The sequence below is a fragment of the Tyto alba genome, unplaced genomic scaffold (assembly GCF_018691265.1).
Source record: "Tyto alba isolate M040663 unplaced genomic scaffold, T.alba_DEE_v4.0 Super-Scaffold_23, whole genome shotgun sequence".
NCBI classification, from domain to species: Eukaryota; Metazoa; Chordata; class Aves; order Strigiformes; family Tytonidae; genus Tyto; species Tyto alba.
The window spans coordinates 2942501-2965682 of NW_024881297.1; the positions used below are offsets into that span (position 1 = coordinate 2942501).

At 39.1% G+C, this 23182-nt stretch overlaps 2 long non-coding RNA genes across 2 annotated transcripts in view; both read left to right on the forward strand.

The window, feature by feature from the left end:
• The window catches only part of LOC116965294, an 18580-nt gene extending 91 nt beyond the window's left edge, over positions 1-18489 (forward strand). The window contains exons 2-3 of the long non-coding RNA XR_004409263.2: positions 8564-8606; positions 18410-18489. This is a non-coding gene — a long non-coding RNA (uncharacterized LOC116965294). The remainder of the gene's footprint in view (positions 1-8563; positions 8607-18409) is intronic.
• Positions 18490-19340: 851 nt separating this feature from the next.
• Positions 19341-21984, forward strand: LOC116965292. The gene is made up of 3 exons (XR_004409262.2): positions 19341-19455; positions 20995-21072; positions 21749-21984. It is a non-coding gene; the product is annotated as an uncharacterized LOC116965292 (long non-coding RNA).
• Positions 21985-23182: the final 1198 nt, after the last annotated feature.

Here is a 23182-nt window from a genome sequence, read left to right on the forward strand (position 1 = left end):
GAAGTGTCTGAGCAGTGCTGAACGAGTAGGACAGCTGAAATGCTTCAGACACAGGCTGTGTTGCTTCAGCCATTGCCAAGGGATGGCATTTGACTTGTCAGAGTAGTTTGTAAATTGAGTGAAGTTATTTATATTTCTGTGTTACTTAAACGGCCCTTTTAGAAGGAAATTTTAGAAAAATCAACACATGCATTCCACTGTCCTCCCAATGGGGAAGCAATTAGAAAAGCAAGGGGAGCATTCCCAAACAGCATTGCTTAACAGACCGATTTTTGAAGTATTTGCTTTCTTTTTTTTAATCTAATAATAATCATGGAATTGTTTAGGTTGGAAAAGACCTTTAAGATCACCAGCTCCAACTGCTAACCTAGCACTGCCAAGTCTACCACTAAACGATGTCCATAAGCGCCACATCCACATGTCTTTGAAATACCCCCAGGGATGGTGACTCAACCACTTCCCTGGGCAGCCTGTTCCAGTGCTTGACAACTCTTTCAGTGAAGAAATTTTTCCTAATATCCAATATAAGCCTCCCCTGGTGCAACTTGAGGCCGTTTCCTCTCATCACTTGTTACTTGGGAAAAGAAACCGACCCCCACCTTGCTACAGTCTCCTTTCGGGTAGTTGTGCAGAGTGATAAGGTCTCCCCTCAGCCTCCTTTTCTCCAGGCTGTACACCCCCAGTTCCTTCAGATGCTCCTCACAGGATTTGTGCTCCAGGCCCTTCACATCTTCATTGCTCTTCTCTGGACTTGCTCCAGCACCTCAACATCTTTCTTGTAGTGAGGGGCCCAAAACCAAACGCAGTATTTGGAATGCGGCCTCACCAGGACTGAGTACAGGGGGACGATCACTTCCCTAGTCCTGCTAGTCAATCAAAACACTCCCTAACATACAGGGCTACCCTACCACCTCTCTTTCCTTGCCTACCCCTTCTGAGGAGTTTATAGTCATCCATTGCGGCTCTCCAGTTGAGTGTGTCGTCCCAACACGTTTCTGTGATGGCAACTGTGTCACAGTTTCCCTGCTGCACGATGGCAAGGAGTGAACCAAACCTAAAGTTTTCCAGGTCAGGACAGATTTGAAAGCTGCAAATATCCAATATTACCAATAACCTTGCAGAGTAAAACAACAACAACAAAAAACATAATTCTGTCATTGTGCTTGCCTTTTCTTACAGATTTTTTCTTGCTCATTCCTCCTCTCAAGTCAATGACTTTATTCATCATTCCCTCTTGTTTTGTCTTGGGCACACTTCAGAATAATTCAGACAATTAGTTGACTCAGAAAAAAATAATCGTACCAGCTGTTATTTCAGGATTTGGAACTCCTTTGTGTAAGAGGCAAGCACTTCTAGCTGTCAGTGGTTCTGACGAAAGAAATTAAATTTTGCCTGTGATTGATATTCCATTGAAATATCACCTATGAAAAAAAATATCACCTATGAAAAAAAAAGAGAGCTTGCACTAGACACAAAACCAAAGTCTAAAGAAACTTTAAAAAAAATATGTCTGCCTTGTTCTAAGATATGGTCTGAAAAATCACTGTATAAGTCAAATGAGTCACACTTGAAATTTCAGTTGAGATTTTCAGGGGAATTCTTATTTAATATCTTCGTATGCTGTGGAATTGTCATGTGGTGATAAGTGGATTTATCATCAGATAAACTACTGTGTACGTTACACTGCCCATAGTATAATCACTTCATCATCATCCATCCTCTCCAGTTCCCAAAAGAAATGTCACTATCTAATGCCCTCTTTTCTCATCGCTAAATTGGTGAAGTTCAGTGCAGAGTTCTGCAGTATTGACTTTGAAATGCATGTTTTTGACTTTTATATCTTGTTTCTTGAAGAACCACTCAACAGAGTGAATTTCAACAAAGTCTGCCTTGGTAAGTACCTTTGGCTGTCACTGTCACTAAGATATTCTAACTTAGATAATTTCATTTCAGTCCCTTTATGAAAACAGAGATGTTTTTTCAGACCCTTTCTCCCTTGAGACCATGATGATGTAAATGCGAGCAATGTTCTGTGCATTTATGCGTGTGCATGTCTCAGAGCCTAGAGGCCGTATTTCCCATAAACATTTCCGAGTTTCAAACAAAAACAGGTTGTCACATTAAAAGCTCCTTTTTCTGTTCGCAAGAAAGCGCTGAGCTGGATGTGCTCAGGCAAGAGCACTTCATTAGGTAATTCTTCTCTCAACTGTGTGCTCATGAACAATTCCCATTTAACCTCAGAGAAGGATGAATGTATGTGAAGTCAGTGAGCTCTTGCAGTCCTAGGAGTCATCCTCTTGGAAACTGTTAACAACTACAATAAAAATGATAATATTTTTAAAGCTCTTTCCCAAGGCTAACAGCTAAAGGCCATTTGAGATCCATGCTCCATTTTCCATTACATCATATTTAAAGTAGAGTGGTGTGGTATCTAGTCCCCATGGAGAGATGTGTGTTAAGCCATAATAACCCCACAGCTGTTAAGTTTGTCAGGGGACTGAAAGGCACTGTACAGATACCCAGTATAGATAAGTTTGTAGTCATAACAGATCAATGATCAACCAATAAATTAACAGCTGTTCCTCCTTCTCTATTCTACGTCCCCATCCCCCAACCTTTCTTAGGTTTTCTATTTATTTCTATTTTTCAGTGATGGCCAGTGCCACGGCCCCCTTGCTGGGCAGGTTTGACTGGCTCAGTTGCCCTGCTTTAGTTGACTGCTTAAGAGAAGACTACAGCCAGTTTCAACTGCAAAATATAGCTCAAATTCTGTATTCATTTATAGGCCTCACAAATGCCCTGTATTGTCTGCAGGTATGGCTTTATTTGCAGCCTGGCACTTGGAAGTGGTTTTGCAGTTGTTGTTCCCTGGCTTCATGTCATCAGTTTTAAGCTTTCATTCTGCCTGGAACAGGAATGTTATCTTACCTAATGGGAATTGTATTTTAGAAGTAAATAACAGAAACTGAAGAGATCTTGAATGTCACGTTCACTGGCTTTTTCAGACCGTGAAAGTATTACACGATTCAGCACACCAAAGGCAGTGGTACTTCAGTGAGCTTCCCCCCCAACCTTGGTGTTTATGCGAGGTAGGATAGGCTAATGGTTTATAGCAAATTGTAATAAGTTTTTAGACTAAAGGAAGACAGCAAGTAGCACATATATAAAGAATATTGTTTTTTCTAGTGTCATTGGAAATAGTGTAACTGCTGGGTGGTGGCCAGTCATTATCAGCATCGGAGATTTTATCTTTATGTGCTGATGGCATTGTAGAACAATTTACAATGCCAATGATTTGACTTTTGTCTATTTAAAAGACATCTGAAGACTAATGAGCAACCAACTCCAGTGACCTTTTAAAACTGCAGCTATCTTCAGTCCAATGAAAAATAAGTACACACTTTAAGCTATTGTCTTCACACAGAACAAAAAAGCATAAAAGCATAATAAGTCTAACCCCATATTCCTCCTCTTATTCTGTAGGAGTTATTCTTGAACACGCGGGACCCAATACATTATTTCTATGGGTGCTTATATCTGACAACCTCTTTTGTATTGTGTCTGGTGTTACCGTTCTTGGCTTTTTAATAGTGACCTGCTATTATTCAGAAATAGTTGGGCTATAGTGGCCCAGCCTTTTTTAGATCAACAGACTATGCTTTTTAAAAGCCTTTTTCTTCTAGCAAAATCTGATGCGCTTGAAAATTTTACGTTGTACATTTGCTATAACAAGCTATATGCTGCTGATGTGTTGGGATTTTTTATAATAAAATGTTTTCTAAATAAATAGCAGAAATCCCCATAGATCCTAGGATCTCAGAAGCAGTGCTAAACATCTGGCTTGTCTCTGTAGGCTGCACCATGTGGTAGCCAAAATATCTGGTTCAGTACTGTGCCTGTCTCTCAAATATATTCAAAACATCAGCTTTTCTTGGAGAACATTTGGTAAAAGCTTCCTTCATTGCTTTAAGCCAATTTCCATGTGGATATTACTTCTTCAGATCAATGTGAAATTATTCAAAATAGAAAAAAGTGAAGTTGTCAACATTTGGTACAGAACAAAATACTGCATCGCAATTAAAGTGCAGGACAATGAAGATTCCAGTGGCATATACTACAGTTTAATTCTACATTTTTTTTCCCCCCATATTTCTATCTTTAATAGTATATTCTCTGGTCCAGAAGACCCATTTTTCTAAGAAAAAATCTTTATATTGCTGAATTCAAACAGCAGTTCTCTCTCACCAAAGCAGAGAAACAAATGTCATGGAAGTGCAAAACACAGAGAATAAAACAAAGATCTCGATTGTTGTCCCCATTTCAACAGCTTTATGTCAGTGTGATTTGGTAAGGAAAACAACGCTGCACCACATAAAAATTACTGTGCATGTAGTGTAAAGAACAGGATGAACCAAAAAAAAAAACTTTTTGTAGAAGTGTAACTGGGTATTGTATGAAATCCTAATGAGTTGTCAGTTAAACTGTTGTTATAAGGAAATACATTCTGACGTATAAAATGTATATAGTGTGACTAGGTTAAATGTATATACAGCTGTCCAATGGCTACACTTTGCCTAAATTCCTATTTTTTAAATACTTGTATCTCATGAACCTTTAACTTTTGATTGTTGTTTTAGATCTTATTATTTTATTCAGGAAAAAATCACACTTAAAGATAAGCTGAACTTCTTTAAAAACTTTGAGGCTCCATTCCGTCTCATCTAGCCAGTCTGCAACCTATATTGGAGAAGCTCTACATAAATTCCCTTTGAGTTAGACTCATGGATCTGGGGCGACAGACTCATGGGTTGGGGTGACAGTTACAGAAATTCTCATTTTCTCACCATCAAGGCTACAGAGTTTCTAATGATAAGGTTAAAGAGCTATTTAGGGAGAGAAATACTCCAACGACTATCTTTTTTCTTACATTTGCAACTTTTGTTGTTAATGTTGCAAGGTTAAAGCTTTTTCATGGGCACCTTCTTCAGGCAATCATCTTGTGCTGCTCAGTTCAGTCTTTCAGGACATGCTTGCCCTTTTTCAGGGCTATAGACTTTTCCACGTACAGCATTCTGCCGTCTAACGAAAGACATCGGGATGTGCTACTGGGGTTGGGAGGGTTTCTGAGATCAGCTTTTAGATCCTCAACTTCTTCTACGGTGCAAAACTTTTCTGTAACATGGGTTCTTCTGTGCTATGCTGTGTCCTTTGTCATGATTTATATCAGCAGCAGGTGGCTAATGGGTGACCCGTCCAGTATTATCATTAATCTAAGACGTGATGGTTTTTTTGCATAATTTTTTTGCAGATTAGTTGCATGAAAAGGCACATGTACTAAATTGCAGTTGACACTGACCTGGTTAACAGGTGCCAGTGATGCTTTATTTAGTCAGTAGTTAAAGAGAAGCTGACTTGCTATTTTATAGAAAACATGTATCCTGTCATTGTATAGTTTGTTGCTGCTTGGTTTATGATTTATCTGCAGCAATGGGATCTTTCAAAATTTTCTGAAAGAAACTCACTGAATTACAAATTCTCTGCCGTTGCATTCTCTTCTGATTCAAATGCACAGAATGATGTGACCTATCGCTCTTATCTGTGCCGATTTGATTGCATTATATGTATGTCATGAACATGGTTTGTGGTTGAAAAGGGAATTGTACTGCCACAGTATGATAGTGAGAAGCATAATTAAGAGAGGAATCATGGACATCCTTTATTATGGTCTAACAGCCATGCTAATAGTCTTGCTTTACTTTTATGTGTAAAAGGTACTTTATGGGACAATGTCTTGTCAAAATTAAATTTTATTTTGTATCAGGATGCTGTTACAACTTACATAACCTATAGGTGATATAAAATGGTTGTTTACCCTATACCTTGACTTTGCTATACAAATAGCAAGAACCTTGACTGGAGGGAAGCATCAGTAGCCATTGCTTTTAGTGCTGGGGTAGCCATTTGTACTTGGTGAAAAAATACTTTTCTGTTTAGAGCTTTTCACCTCTGTTGCAGTGGGGGTGTTACTGCTCATAAAAACAGCAACAAGAGGTTTTCACCCAGATATACATATGAAAATAAAAGAAAAAGGAAAAAAACCACATTAAGCTAGAATATCTGTCTCCTGGAAATATGGCCTTAGGAGAAGGGAGAGAACTGTTGTAGATATGAAGTCTACACCTGCATTGTAAAAAGGTGCTCTTCTACCTGTCCTTCCACCCATCTGCACATCACTCAGGAAACCCCGAGAGCTTTATTGTTCTGTTTCCAGTGCCTGTGGAAACAGAATAACTAAAGAAAGATAAACGACTTTTGCTTTAAATTTCCTTCCAGGGAACTGCAAATTGCAGTGGTTATTAATACCAGTAATTCAAGTCTAATCAAGGAAAAGTAAGAACAAACATTTACTTTACATAGCAATCTATGTTGGGGCTAGAAAACAAGAACTCTTTCTTTTTTTTTTTAACACTTCTTTTCATTTTCTTGACTTCCTTAATGGAAAGAGGGAAGCCATCTCAGGAAAAACTCTGTTGTCACCTGGGATATGGAGAATGAAGGTGAAGTTCAGGATGAAAAATAGGCAGAGAAAGGGCTCCCCCGTCCAAGGTGGGTGCCTCTACAAGAGGATATGTGTGATATAAGGTGTTACTTCCCCACGCTTTTGGCTAGGAATTCCCCCTTGTATGTATAGATTTATTCCTGACTGCTGGTGATTCTGGATGTTCAGTGTCAAATTGACCAAGTATATTCAATTTCTTGTATTAAGGTGTGTCTTCTCTTTGCTTAAATCGTGCCCTATGCCAGTTGATTATATAAGTGGGAGAAACTGAACACACAGTTTTGAAGTTATCCATTTTTCATATCCAGAATGTTTTTCGCAACTGACTTATGTGCTTTCATTTAAGAAGCAATTATATTTTACAGATGAAAAATAAAATGCTGAAAGCACAGTTTCCAGTAGGTTTCTGCTGAACATCAACCACATATGAAAGGACAAATTATGCTAATTTTATTCATGTTGAATGTTATCTTACTCCACACCATAACATGTTATTTAATGCAAGCAATAGCTTCATATTCTGGTCTAACACTGGTTGACATGTTCCCTTTGAAAGTCATATGGAGAAAAACCTAGCTACTGATCCTACCATTAAATAGGTAACTACCTTGTAATAGGTAATAAATTCACTCTGTTATATTCCTTAGAGTAGATACATATTTAAATAACATTGATCTTTATCTTGTATTTTGATAATTTTGTGTACTTCTATATACAATTCCTATTGTCTGCCCAAGATTATCCGTGTAGATATTTAGCAAGCTTCCCTTCCAACAGTTTTATTTTTATTTAGGAGTTTTTACTTTATAGCCAGTCAGTCTCTAACTCTGATAAGCTGCATCAAGGACTCACCATGCCAGATCCTGTCTTTCTGACATTTTTGGAACTAGTGCACTCCAGAAATAATAGTGAGGAGTTAAAAATGCTATCCAAGAAGACACTGCAACATGCAGCTATCTAAAGAGTCTGGTATCTTCATTAATACAGAAAATAATATCGTTTATTAAATTGGAGGAAAAGTAGGAGCTATCTCTTTGTATTTAATGCTAGTAATTATGTGTATTATTTTGATAGAATAGCTTTGACAATCTCCTCAGATGCTTTAAACAGAATTGTTATACGCCTATCCTGACTCTGTTATTGTTGAGAGGCTCAGTTGATTTATTAGTACAGTATTGCCTTACACTTGGTTTATTCTTTGGACATGTTTCCAGAGGGTTTAGTTTCACAGTCCCTTGGGCATTGCATTTTGTTGACTAGCCATCATCTAAACTTGGCCAGGAGCAATCAGATGAGCTTTCCGCCCAAGCTCTATAAGCTACATCTGTTCTCAGTAATTGACAACAGAGTAATCCTCCCCCAAAACTCCTCCTTGGGGCATGTTATATCCTCATTTGCCCTGCAAATTCATCACTTAGTTGGCTCTTCAGATCAGTCACCTGCCCTGTGCGTTATTTCAGCAAAACTTCCAACACTATGGAAGAGAAGATACGGTTGGAGAGAAAGAGGGGGCATCATGAACAACAGAAAAACAACGCAATGAAAATCAGGGAGCATTTAGCAATACTAAGAAGATGCACCTCAGATGGCCCATAGCAGTTGCCCTGTTTTCCCCATGAAGTCAAGCCATTTGGATTTCAGCTGGTCACATTTTCTGTACAGTGTTTATACCATTGTAGAGTTTGCATCCCTAAAGAGGGCATTAATGAAACTGCAGATTCAGTCACATTTTCCATTTTCTACTACCATGAAACTTAACATCAGGAAAAGAGAAGCATATGGGTCACAGGTAACCACAGTTTTGTTATTGGCATCTTATCTGTACATCAAATTTCAGTAATTAAGAATCTGATGGGGAGGGAGAACGTGAATTCCTAGCAACAGAAAGGGAAATGGTAAGTTGAGTTAATATACTCAGCCTAACAGAAGGTTATTTCATTTTAATGTATGAAATAATAAATACATGTGAGATGATAACAAAAGATTTTGTCTTTCTTCCCATAGACTGAGTGCTCTGAAGATTAGATAACAAAATTATTTTGCAAAGGTAACTTCACCATTTTCTCATCATTTTCTGTAAGTTTGTCTTTTATCTAAGTTGTTTGCACTGTCGTTCTACCTTTGTTAATGGATTTCTCTGTAGTGCGTGATGGCTGAAAAGCAACCTGATGCAGTGGCTACATAAATTTGGAAATCTCTTCTTGAAATCTGTGGTACAACCCGTGTACTATTGTGTGTCCAAATGGATTTAGTGTATCATAACGCTCCTAGAAAAACAATAGGACAAAGAAGATGGGATTGCTAAGGGAGGCATTAGATTTCATTTCACACTGGTAATAGTTTAGAGATGTGCGCTGAGCAAAATGGGATTCAATTCTGCAGCACTCCTCTTTTTTATTGCTGCTAAGTGATTTCAATATCCAGTCTAAAGTGATATTGAGAGTGTTCGATAGAATGGGGATGAAATCAGGGAACGCTGGAGGCTCAGAGGAGGCCACAAATCTCAGGTTGACTTGACGTAGCCTTTCGGAGCCATCCCACCTGACCTTAACCCATCTTATTTAACCCGGAGGCTGCTGGTAAGTACCTTGCAATGTAAGATATCATTCCGTGTTAAAGGGAACTATGCAGCTAGATTGCATTTTGGACATCAATTGATGTTACCATAGTTATGGCTTTGGCCATGAACTTACCGCTTTCAGAAACATTTATGGCTAAAAGTTTATTGCCCAGCTGTTGCTGCCTGGTAGACATAGCATAACTGGGAAATAGTTTAAACCCTCTAACCTTTCAATTTATGACTGTTGAAAGCAGATGAAGTTTGCTATACAAACAAGGAGGCTTACCACAAGCTTACCAGGCTGTGCACAAGACAGTGGTCACAAGGGTGCTGCTTCTCAAAACAAGTTCCTTTCTGCCAGGATGTATATTCTGCTTCTGATAAACACACAGTTAGAAAAGGTGGATGGTGTTATTTGTTCTACATACCTAACAGTGTCAATTATTGGAATAACTTCTCAGTTTCTTGAGTGTTAACTGTTAATAATTTTCATTGTTTAATATTGTACAGTGTAGGATCCTAAATCCAATTACAATGTTAGGAGCGCAAAGGGCACCAGTGGTACTATTGGGAATCTTTTGGCTTCTGCAGGTTTCATACAAGAACTGAGGAACAGTGAAGTGAGGGCAAAGCAGAAAAAATGCATCAGACAAAGGCAGTTGCTCTGTAGGCACATATATTAATGAGAGTTTCACAATTCTGTTTTTCTCTTCAATGTAACAGGGTTATACAGAAAAACAGGAATTTTTTCTGCAAGAAAGACTCGGGAGCTACACTGTACTGTCCTCACAATATTTTTGGAATCATTTAGATTTCTAGACAACACCTCATTTTCTCTAAGAAAATACTGATTTGTTGATAAAGTTCCATGAAATTTTTTAAAAAAACAAAAGCAACCAACACTTAAGAGGATTTAAAGTTTGTGTCTCAGTTAAAAAACCTTGGATTTTTTTTTTTTTTCTGGAACCAAACAGCTACTAACTTCTGTTAGCATAAAATATTTTGTACTGTTTCTATGAAATTCTCTGAGAGCAAACTTCTGCTTTTGGTCTTCTCCTGTATCTAGCTGCATAATTTTTTGGCTAAAAACTGGTTAGAGTAAATAATAAAACCAGTTGTGTTTTGGTAAAACCTTAATACGGCTTTGTTTAGTACATGTTCTGTATTTCCATTTGAATGTGTATACTCTGTTGTCACTTGACTCAATATGCAAGGGCGTGTAAAAAAGAGCTCTCAGCACTTCCTCTATTTAAAATGCCTTCAGCAGCACAGTGTAATTTTGGCTAGACAGCCATTTAGCCTTCATTTGCTGGTCAACAAGTTTGCTTTCAAAAGCCTTGACAGAAGAGGCAGGACACGCTCTCCTCTGGAAGCCGTGCCACAGGCTGGCAGGGGAGCAGGGCACAGCCTGGCGTTCCGTGCATCCCGTCTTCGCAACCAAACGTAGCTCCAGGGTACACAGGAGCTTAAGTCATTAATATTGTTTTGCCTACTAGGCGTTTATATAAACTGACAGCTCTGGCAGCAGACACGACTTCTGCATAGTCATCAGTGACTGCTCCCAAAATTTCATTAGAAGCGCAGAACACACCGACAGGGTTGTGCTCAGATTTGAAGTAGCACGGTTTCATTTTTTTTACATGTGAGAAGGTAATCTACTTTGTGCTGAGATACTCTGCATAGAGCATGTGCAGTAATGTATTGGCTTCTACAGCATCCAGGGACCTTATTTTTTAAGAAGCAGAATGCATCTGTAAATACGTGTTGCTAGTATTATTACTTTTAATTTGCTTTTGGCAACTTGAATTTTCTTCTCTGCTGCAGAGAATAATGAAACGAGATGAATTCGCTGAATTCTGGTTTACTTTAAAAAAATCACAATGGCAATTTACATATGTTTCATCCTTACATCAAGATTTTGAATATTTACTATAACTGAATTAGATTCTAGTTATGTGCAGAACTGACTGGAAAACAAACTGGCATCCTGATTTGCATTCATTCTGCACCAGTGCTTCCCCTGTCAAATTTGTTCAGTGTGGTAGATTTAGCCAAGAGCTGGGTTTGTGTATTACCTGTTACTGCAGGAAAAATCTGAAGTATGTCATTGGCCCAAATCTCTGATGTATATGAGGAATGACATATTGCTATACAGAGAATAGGAATATTGGAATTAAAATATACTTAGTGTTCAGTCAGGAAGAGGGTTGGGGTTCTTGGAGGGGGGGAGGGTTTGCACCTAGATAGCCAGATCACCTCATTTATAAAGTGTGAGAATAACTGCTGAATGGAAGATGGCCTCAGTGTGTGATTTTCAGGTAGCTTCCTTATATTACTGCTGCCTTATGAGGCAGAGATGTCTGGTTTGGGGGGATGTGAACTGCTTGGGCTTTGTGACTGTGCTGTCACTCGACCAGACAGCAAAAGAGCTTGCTATTAGCAGTGTTGCAGGTATGCTAAAATCTTCCCTTCCAATTGTGTGATTTGGGGGGGGGGGGACAAAAAATGGAATTTATCTTTATTTCCCTTTAAACTTTTTCCTCCTCGTGGTTTTTGTTTAGAGCTGTAGCTAACTACGGGCAGCAGTGAAAGTTAAGAAACAAATGATGGTGTGTGCTTGTAAAATGTGCATTATTACTCAGTGCTCTATGCTAAGAAAAGGTTGTCTTCCTGTACTTATTTTCCATTTTTATTTTCCCAGTTTCATGCAAAACCTCCTTTTTTCATGTCTAATGTCAGACTGCTAGTCTGGGGTGCCTTTTATTCTTTGTTGGCTCAGATGCATGTGACTCTAAGCAGAACCCAGTCCTGTTCAATATGGGACATGAGTTTTCCTCACATGCTGCAGAACGTCCTGTTCTGAGAACGTCTGTTCAGGAGTTCAGTATTTGTTTCACCAGGCCTTTTTCACCCTGGCATCAGGCAAATTTTTCGTAGAGAAGTTTTAAATCACCCTTTACTCTGCTGTTCACTGTTGCCCTCCCTGAGCTGTCACATACAAAACCCATGTCCTTATGTATAGGCTAACATTATAATCTTACCAACAGATTTGTGTTTATATTATTAAAGATTTATAGTTATAATTTGTAATTCTTCCTCTCTGCATCCAATAGAGAAAGGAAGAATTACAAATTATAACTATAAATCTGCAATAATATCAACACAAATCTGTGTTGATAGAGAGAGGAAGGGCCTTAGAGCAAGATTTAGTGCAAACGTTTCAGCCAGAGCTAGGTAGATTTGTTAAAAGGCAGAACTAATTAAATTGGATATAAAGCTGTGCTGACACACAGTTTCTGAGACCTCCACTAGAGCAGCCACCTCACTTTGCAGCATTGAGCTTCATGGATGCACATTAGCACTCCTAAAGTTTGGCCTCTCTGGATTGAAACAGCAATTTGGGAAGGCTGTCACTGACATCAGCTGATGTCCCAAATCCTGATTATCTCCTGGTGCTGTCAACTCACTGGTAGTGAGTTTTGTCACCTCTGAAATTGTGCGTTCATGAGACTTCTCAGTAAAATCTATGAGATGTTCAGCAGTGCAAGATGGACTGTGTCCTCCTCTGTAGGGAAGGGGAGCCCCAAACTGTCTCTGGCCACCTGCATGTGCAGTTCAACAGTAAACAGACACATCTACTGTCCTCATTCTTTAGATTTCCTTTACACAAATGTGAGAGTATGGTAAATATAAAAGTGACTTAATGTGAGCTGTGCTGAAGTAGCAGATATGGGAGGGTTTGCTTCCATGCAGATTTATGCAAAAGCTAGCACAGCCCTCAAAATAGTGGCAGCAGAGAAAAGAGTGAGACGTTTAGGCAGGATTTGTGTGTCCCTGGTGGCTTCATAGGAAAGTGAAGCACTTCACATGTATTTCAAACTATAAATAAACTTGCCGACAGAATGGCTTCCTCCAGCTTGCTGTGAAGGCTGCAGCAGGCACCCTTGCCAGCCCACAGGTGCTCTGCATCACCACATCTGTGTTTTGGAGGGCCTGGATCCCCTGCAGATTTGTAAGTGACCAGAGGGTAATAGTGTAACTAGCATGGTGAGGTGTGCGGAGCTCTGTGCTGTTATTCCCAGGGAAGTGTTCAACTGACTTATTAAAAATTACCTTTACTTTTGCACTGTTTTCTTGTTAGAGTTGGTTTGCAAGTGACATTGGAGATCAAGGTAAGAAAAAAATGCCTGAGAAGTTCACAGAATTTAGTTCACAGAGTTTGTGATGGAAATGTATGATAGCATTGAGCTATCATTCTTTAAGGAAAAGGGTTAAAAGCGGAAAAGGTCAGAAATAGTGGCGAGGAAGTAAACAAGAAAGCATAAAGGCTTTAGAAAAAGAAGGCAGGTGTGGAAAGAGGCAGTTTGGGATGACAGGATGCTGGTCCATGAATTAATAGTCAAATCTTTCTGTCTGCCTCTCATTGGAAGTCCAGCACCCTTACTCCTTTCCACCAGTGAAAAGTTTCCAAGACCTCACACCAGGGTAATAGCTCTGACGTGCATCTGTGTGTGGTACCATGGCCAGGCTTATTTGCATCAGCAGATTGGTTTGTGCTCCTGTCACATTCCTCAAGGAAAATTATAACTTTGGTATACTCATTTATAGATCTTGTATAAACTTACATGTATTATCCACTCTGTTGAACTTGTTTCATCAGAATAAAGATTAAGAAATGGGAGAATGAAATTGCTTAATTCTAGTATATTTGACCAGATTATCTGTGGTTAACATGGCAGTGACCATTCTGTTTTAAATATGCTTACATTCGACAACTTGGAATAATTTATCCATAAGGAAAGCTGATTACTCACCACAGGGTGTTGACAGCTGACTTTTGAGCTGATGAAAAAAATTAGCTAGCTAGAGAACGCAGGGAATCTCAGTAATGGCAATGGGCAAGGTGCACTGGCCTCCATCATGTTACTGCTAAGAAACAAACGATGCTTTAAATGTCTGCTGGACGGTAACCAGAGATGTCACTGGGTATGAGTCTGCAGATGCTGAGCTGCTACTACTTGTGCAATGTCCATTTCTGAATTCAGTGTGGAAAGGAACAGAGGTAAAGGAGAAACTGAGAAGACAAGCAGGAAAAAGGATATTAAAATAAAGGAGTTGGCTTACAGGATGGAAGGTACCAAGTGAGAAAGAGGAAGAATTGAAGTAATAAATTATTTTGTGAATATAGGGGAAACAGAAAGAAAACAAACCAAAAAGGGACAATCAGTGTACACCCTCCATGTAACCAACTTGTATTTTAATATGTACTTTGAATTCCCCCACCACATTCAGGTCTCCTGTGAAACCTTCCTCCTTAAAAAAAAAAAAAAAAAAACCCACAACATTTTTCTTCAAGTCTGCCTCCTTTAGTTACCACATGAAAACTGGTAGGGAAGCCTCAGCAGATAGATGAGGGGTACAATGACCAGCTGAGAGCTTTTCTTCCTTGTAAGGTGTTAATTTGTTTGTTTTTTTTTTTTTTTTTTAGTTTGGTTGGATTCAGGGGTGTGGTGGTGGTGTTTCTCCAATGACCTGTTTCAAAAGTGTACATTATTAGTTACTGCTCCCAGAGTAGATGGATCAAAAGTAATGCATAAGTTCCTTTCACAACAGTCCCCTTGTTTTTGGGTAATCCTTCCAGAGCACAGGTTTGTTCCTCAGAAATAATGAAGGAGTTATATAAAGAGGGAGTGATTTATTGCTAAGAAAATTGCCATTTTAGAAAGTGACTGTAGTCATGGGAGCTTTGTAGAGGCAGCTCTCCCTGCTGTTGGCAGAGAAAAATGACAGCAGCACTGCTGGGATGAAGAAGGAAACTTCTTCACTGAGGCCTATTCCTTCATCCTTTTAAGCACACATCACAGGGTGCTCCGAGAGACAGGGCACAGCAGTAGTGGGAACTCGGGGCTGAATCCAAAAATAATTTATCTCCATCCCTAACAGAGCTTTCACAGCCATTAGGGACAGAGAGGCACTCATTAAACTCTAGATGACGCCCAGGTATGATGCTGTTCAGATACATCTGTCTTGTGTTAGGTAGAATGGGCTGAAAAAAATTTAAATTAGTAATTCGGAAACATCTTTTATCAAGAGGCAAAACAGATCTGAGCTTTAATTTAAAAGTCAGTTTGTTATGTTACAATTACTAAGAAGCTGCAAATTTGTTTGAATACAGGCAGTAAGCAGTTGCACATCTTTAAATAAATTGTTTAATAATCACTTACATAGGAGCTCTTGGTCAGCTCCATGCAGATAGCAAAAATGGTATCGACATGGGGTCTTATCATTAATTGTGTAGGTGTTACATAGGAGATGTACGGTATCGTGAGCAATATAATGAACATTTTGTATTCATAGATGTCTAGAAGACTCAGGAGCTGAACAAATTAATAAAAGCTAAAAAAAAAAATCTTATAAATGCTACAATAATGACGTTTTGATATTATCTGATAGTCAAGTGACCACTGTAAGAGAACCTGAAGAATTCCTGAGCTTCTAATTGACAATGACAGATTGGTATTAATAAGATAAGTGATACCAATGGGAAATGAAATTATGGGGACACACCATATCTGTGACATGCAGAAGGGCAACGAGAAGGGCTACCTTAAGTAGTAGGACACTTCAGTCTGTAGACAAAAATACCTCCTCATTGTTCTCATTTCTGTTCTTTGGGGTTTTTTGTGTTCTTTTTTTAAAATATATGGTAATTATTTTATCCTTTCTGTTACATTTAACCTCGCAGTATCAATGTTCCAGCTGGTTTAAACAGGAAACATTCCTGTAACCACAGAGAGAAAATGTTACAAATTTTCTAAGCCTTTCTATTACAAAATTTACCATTAAATACCTGACATATGCAGATAGCCTGTGCACAGATAAGTCTATTATCAGGGTTTTTTTTTGCTACTGCTTTTATGCAATAACCTGTGCATAAGCAAGATTTTACTTATGCTGATTTTCTTAATGTTCCCAGTACATCAGAATATTGCAAAGAAAAAAAACCCTAAAAAATCCTAATTTCACTAGATTTTCCCTTTACATGAGGCAAAGTACTAGAATATAATCTTCTTAAACCTGTGTCACTACCGAGAGGTAACTGGTGTATGAATGTACCAAAGAAAAGGGGTTGCAAAGGTGTGTTCTATTGGTCTAGAAGTATGTTCAAATTTTCTTTAAATGCAGCACAATTGCATATGGTTTTAATTATGTTTCAGTTGTGTAAAATCAATCCTTCAAATTTGAAATGGCTGTTACTTTTGATTCATCATGTTTTCATTGAGCACATTTTAATTCTCCAGGAAGGTTAATAACTTCACGCATTCATCGTTTAAGTAATTCCTTAATTCATGGATGCTTACATGAGCAACTTTACTGGCTTATATTTTCATTTATTGAAATTTGTTACAGGAAATACCTTAGAGTGTACTTCATTAAGTTTCATTTTAAAAATCTGTATGCCTCAAAAAGAAAGAATACTAATCTATAATAGTTTTTTAGAGGGAGACATCAATTCTTTACTTGAAAAATCATTGTCTCTCTCACCTTCATTAAAAACACCAATAGGTACTCCCATTCTGTTGCTGCTGTTGCTGAAGTCAGTGAAAAAAAGATTTCCCTTCCTCAAGGATCAGTGTGATACCAGGATTAAAATAAAATTAATTAAGAAAATGTTGATTCATCGGTATTTCCACCTCAAGATTATGTGAGAGGTTGGATGTTTGCTATGAAATTACAGGCACATTTTCCAAACACAGTGTCGTGGTTTGAGCCTGGTCGGCAGCCAACCACCATGCAGCCACTCTCTCCCCCTTCTCTTCCGGCAATGAGAAGGGACAGAGAGCCAGGCTTGGGGTTCGAGATAGGACTGGGATGGGGAAAAAATCCCCCTTTATGGGCATGAGCAGGAGGCAGACTCGTTAGGGGAAGAAAAAAGAGCATACATTTATTACAGACACTAACGACACATAACAGAGTAGGACAGTGAGAAGCATTGCCACATCTTGAGAACACCTTCCCCCCACCCCTCCCTTCTTCCTGGGCTCAGCTCTGCTCCCGATATCTCTACCTCCTCCCCCAGTGGCGCAGGGGCAGGGAATGGGGGGTGCAGTCAGTGCTGCTGCTGCTTCCATCTGCTGTGGGGGGAGCTTCTGGAACTGTGGTCCCCCTCTCACAGGAGACAGTCCTCCACAAACTTTCTCCAACATGAGTTCCTCCCACAGGCCGCAGCGTTCCCCACACTGCTCCGGCGTGGGACACCAACTCGCTCCAACTGGAGTCCCTCCCATGGCTGCAGCCCTTCCTGAGCTGCTCCGGCGTGGGACACCCCCGCATGCTGCAATCCTCCCAGCACTGAACCACAACAGCGGGGGCTACCTTTTCCCACAAGGCTCCAGCCTCCTTAGGGCAAAGTCACCTTGATCAACAATGCAAAGCCCCTCCCCGGCCATAAATCAGTGTCTGCTCCACCGTAGATCTCCATGGGTGGCAGGGGGGGCCGCCCTGCCGTCTCCCCACAGGATACAGGGGGGTCTCTGCTCTGGCACACCTCCCCCCTCCTTTCTTCCTCCGTTCCTCCACTGACCTTGGTGTTCACGCAGCTGCAGCAACTCCTCCTCACCAGTCCCACTGCTCCTCATCACGTCCCTTCTTAAATACGTTATCGCAGAGGCGCAGCTGATTGGCTCAGTTTCCAAACAGAAGTGGAGCTGACTTGGACCTGGGGGAGCTTCGAGAAGCTTCTCACAAGGGGCCGCCCCTATAGCCCCCTGCCCTGCTACCAAAAAACCCCACCACTCGCTCAAACCCAGGACACACAGTGTCCTCCATATCTAGTTGTGAGAACCTGCAGCATCTCCCAGTGGTTACGCAACTTTGAGGATGTTTTTAGGATAAATACCCATAATGCCACTCATAGTCTGGGTAAAACAAGAATTTCTCTGAATTTCCAAGAATTAGATTTTTTTTTTTTTTGAGTGTACAAAGATGGAGCTGCATAAAGGTAGAGCTGATATCCAAATCAGACTCCATGGAATTTCATATGTGTCCATGAAATTCTGTGTCAGTTTTTAGAGGTCCTACAGGTTTGTAATTGATATAATTGCTTTCAGTGTTGGTGGATATTTTGATTCTTTTGCTATAGTTGGTTTAGTAAAATTCTTTCACTGATGATGCTGTGTGATCTACCTCAGCAAAAACATACTGGTTTTCTGTAAAGTCCGTTTTAGGAAATGTTCTTACACTGTATTTCTACATATATTTGCTTATAATTTCATTGCTATACCTATTAGGTGCTGCTCATCTAGCTGATACAGTTTAAAGAGCCATATAAAGCTGTGAAAAGGTTCAAGAGAGATCTTTCAGAGAGCCCTGGAAGAAAATTGAAGAAGGAATTAAGGTATTATTAAAAGCTAAATTATTTAGGATTTACATCAACTTGTTGCTTACACACCATTGACACTTCACCTAAACTGTCTGTAGACTTCATATTTGAGGGCTCATGCCATTAAATTATTGACCTCAGTAGGTCAAATGGTGCATATTCAGAATATTTAAAGACGTTTTCAAAGATGGGGAAAAAAAAAAAAAAGAAAAAAATTAAACAACTGTTTTAAAATTGCTAAACCTGTAGAAATCCCTAAAGTATACAGTGAAAAACATTGCTGCTTCCTGTGCTTGGTCTGCATCTAAGAGAAACTTTGTGATAGATATAAAGTTAGATTTTAACAGGGATCCTCCTAAAACACTGTAATTCAAAAAGGGTAGAGCACTGTGCGACGAATGCTACTTGCACAGGAGTTAATGTGCTCCCCAAGAAGCTCTTGCAATCCTGCAGAAGAAAATAAACATGGGAATTTCTAAAATGCAGATTGCCTTGCAAAGGCGTAACCTATGCTGCTCTTCTTTTCCAATGAGGGAAGGAAGGAGGAGAGAATTTTGAAGGGTCCCCCTTCCACCTCTTCTGTGTGTGATGTTTTCAATTAAAATGGGCAGTAAAAGTGGATTTTTCTGCCTCCAGGTGAATTGGGGTGAGAGCGGTCAGGAAACAGCTAGAAATTATAAAAGGTATAATAAGATTTGGGGGTTTCTATCCACAAAGTTGCATGACCAGCTACACTTTTATTCCTAATCACTGCTGAAACATTGACTTTTTTATTTGTCCGCCACAGAAAGTCAGAAACCTCTCTCTTTGAACAGGGAATAGAGGCATGAGCAGAAGCCCCGGGTATCATGTGAGGGCACCCTGCAGAGGAGAAAACGGGGGGAGACCTCAAAAGCAATAGCAGGAAAAGCAAAAGGGCTTTGTCTGAGTGCGGGAGCACAAGCAGCAGCACAGGTAACTGTCTTGGAGAATTTCAGCCTCAGTATCTTGATAGATCCAGATTTATGCTGAGCCTGAAGGCTTTTGGCTTTAGAGAGGAAGTCTGACAACTAGCAAGCATACGGCGTACTGTGTGCTTTCACATGGGGGAGGGAAAGAGCAAGTTGAGAGAGAAATTAAAATAGATTTTTGATTGCTGTTTTATTGACCCAGAGAATATTGAAAGGGACAAGTTTAGTGTTTTGAGGAAAAGGAAGCATAGCAGGATTTTCTATTACTACGTTTCTCTGCTTTCTGGAAATTCCAGTATGGATTGAGAAAATAACCACAGAGATAAAATACTTGTCAAGTTTAGAGAGACAGCTCTAGTTAGACAGACATCTCACACAAACTGAATTATGGCGAGACAGCTTCATTAGAAGAAAACAAAGGTTCAGCAATGTAGTTACGTATGTGAGTAAGAAAGCTGTACTGTAAAACACTGGCGAAGACAGCACATGAGGGAGGAAAAATAATATCATACCATAAAAGTGTATATTACAAAAACAGTAGCCAAGTCAGTCCGAGGATGAGAAGGGAAAGGATGAAGAGAAGAGCTGTGGAAGACATGTCAAACAGCGAGGCTGGAGCTGTTGGCGCTGTAGACGGAGGGCTCTATCTCCATGTTATCCCTACGAAGAAGACATTTCAGCAGGATCAGGATTTTGCTCTTTCTGGAGGATGCGGGAAATGGGATCTTCGGGCTGGTGCAGTGCTGTACCATCACGGGCATGTCCACGAGGTGGGATGTGATGGTATCGGCTGGTGGTCTGCATGGGGGGACTCATGGTCCCCTGAAAACTTGCTCTCTTATTTTAATTATTTTTCAGTGGTCTTGAAGTATGTCTTCACAATCCAGGTACCGAGAGTTCTGCGGTATTTTTCCTGTCATTCTAGGAATGATGCTGAAAATATTCTGGTATTTGGGTAGTTAGGTCTGAATGAAAGGTTGTGGGTACGACCTCTACAGTTAAATCTACAGCAGTGATATAACACTTCCTAGGCTTTTATTTCTATTAGAGTTGATCATTCATTTTCTATCAATAGGCTTTCAGTTTGCTTTACTTTTTTTTTTCTTTTTCAGAGGAGAATGTGTTTCCTCTCAACTTCAAACCTTCAGAGAGGATAATATAATTTTTCAAGTGTTATTTCTTTCTGTTAAAACTTCTTTGTGAAAACTTTTTCCTTAAATTCTGCCTTTTACCAGCCTTTTTAGAGAAACCACATTCTGCAGCTGCACTGGAAAGATTTTTGAAGAAATGTGCTAATAATCTGCTGGCAGTTTTCCATTGCCAAAATGTATGTTTAAGTTCATGCACATGTAGTTTGTTTCGCTGTAGCACTTTTTGTTTATATTAACCTTTTCTTCAAGAAGTATGACCAAAAGAAGAAAGGAGCCAGGAAAGGGAAGGGACAGTATACGCTTATTTCCGATTCCTTAATTTTTTGTTGCTTGGGTAGCTTAGCTGCATGTGGTGCATAATTTTTTTTTTTTTTTTTTTTTTTTTTTTGCAGAAAACATCTTCTAGTGAACATCTAGCATCCGGAATGTGCCATGACAGTCAAAAACTGGTTTGCACACAGGACAGTGAGGTGAGGCAGACATCCAGCACTGCAGTTCTCGTCAGACTTCCTAGCTCCATAGTCATGGCTGTTTTCTTTCAGGGCATGGACGCAGCTCACACAGCTTTACTCCCTATTTCAGATGAAAGTAAATGAGGAAGTGCCAAATTTTCTGTGTTACAATAGTCCTTTATTTACAATCACCTCTGATACTGAATTTGCATGACTTGATAAAACTGCCTGTGCAATCAGAGTAATTTTTGTGAGGCATACTTAGTTTTTGGGGTGGGTTACTGTTAACTGGCATAAAGGAGTCACTTTGGACAACCACATATATGAGCCATGTTCTTGCATATGATCTTCAGTTCCTCCTGTAGAAAATACTGAATTTAGTCAAAGGTAAAATAATTTTTTTCCTATTTATGTTTACTTGCCAGTTTCAGTAGTTTTGGCACAGAATATGCTTAAAACCTTCAGAGACCTCTCCAAATTTCTTTTGAAAGAGCTTATTTTAAGAACTATTTGGTTCAACAATGTTGGCACTTCAGTTTTTTTTGTAGCAAAATTTCAAGCATAGAGGCTTCAGGATACACTAACATTTATGGTGGGTTCTTCCCTGTGCAGGCAGTAAGAAATATGCATTAATCCCTATTTGTTTAACATTTATGAATATTTTAATTTAAATGTTTTTTTCCTTCTGAACTAGGGAGTTGAAAGAGTCATGTCTGACAGGGAGGAACATCGCTCACAACACATCAGCTTTCCGGAAGTTAAAAACTCAGTTTATGCTTGATTTCAGGTACTGGTCTAGCTTCTTGAGTTTCTATATGATTCACTGGCTGCCTACCTTAAAACACATCAGTCACTTTTCTGTGTTTTATCTATATGGTATAATGCAGCATAGAGGTAATACATCTCTCTGAAGAGCGGGGGAAAACTCTGGAAACGGGAGAAATAATAGAGGGCTGTTAGAATATGCAATTTACCAGTCCTGTATTGTTAGTCTAGATTAGATTATTTTGTGACCACTTCTGAAGAAAATACATCAGAATGTTACCAATTATATGTGAACAGAAAATAAAATATATTCTCAACAAACAGTTTTCTTAAAAGAAATCCTCTAATAAGCCTCTGCTCCTGGATGGTTGTTTTTTTATGATTTTAATTCTTACGCTATAAAGACTCAAGGTTCATTGCTGTTTTAAATGGAAAGGCTGATTATTACAATTCATTAATTGCAATAATCTACTGTGTCTGGAACAGCAGAATAAAAATTTTGTGGTTTATTGCCTTCTATTTATTAATAAAATGCATTCAAACTATTTGAATTTCAACACAACAGAATATTGCATTTATTTGAAGTACCATATGTCAGAAAAAATATCTATGTACAATGACATGCTGCCATTTAAAGCAGCACATCAGGAAGGAGTCTTACAGCACCTGAAGGTAATGTTTACCGATGTAACATCTTCAGGTAAGAAATAGTTTTTGGATGGTGGTATGAAAGGGCATGTATGTCTTTTTCCTGTTGAAATCCAGCAGAGAAGAAACACTCCAGCACCTATTTTGGGATGGCCCTGCACGTCAGGGTTTGCCAGACAGCACCTTTTCAAAGGACAGCAGTTTTTCCTTCTACCCCTATCTTAGATCCAGTTTTGCTTCTAGTATATCACTAGTACGTTGAGTTTGTTCCATCAGAGAAGAACAAGATACAGGATTTTCCCCATTAATTTCAGGCAGTGTATTTTGCTAGTTACCAGTTAGAGTGATGTAAAGATAAGTAATAGCTTAGGAATGCTGAAGAGTAGTTAGTTCAAGAACTGTATTCATGTCAGAGGCCTGACATAAATAGCCTGAATTTACCAAATCATTCCTCTTCACTCTGGTTAATTTATAAAACATTTTAGATGTAAATAAATATACTTGAATTCATGTACCTGGTGTGCTTTTAACAACTATGTTTTATTTAAAATGAAAAAATAAGCTTTCCCCTTTCTTCAATCTAGTCACATCAAACAGTATTGTTAATGGATACAGACTTATTTCTGAAATTATTTAACCTCAGGGTTTGTAGGGAATTTAGGATTTTTTATATTGCTATTGTGATAACAAAAAAAAAAAAAAGAGTTTTTCTTTC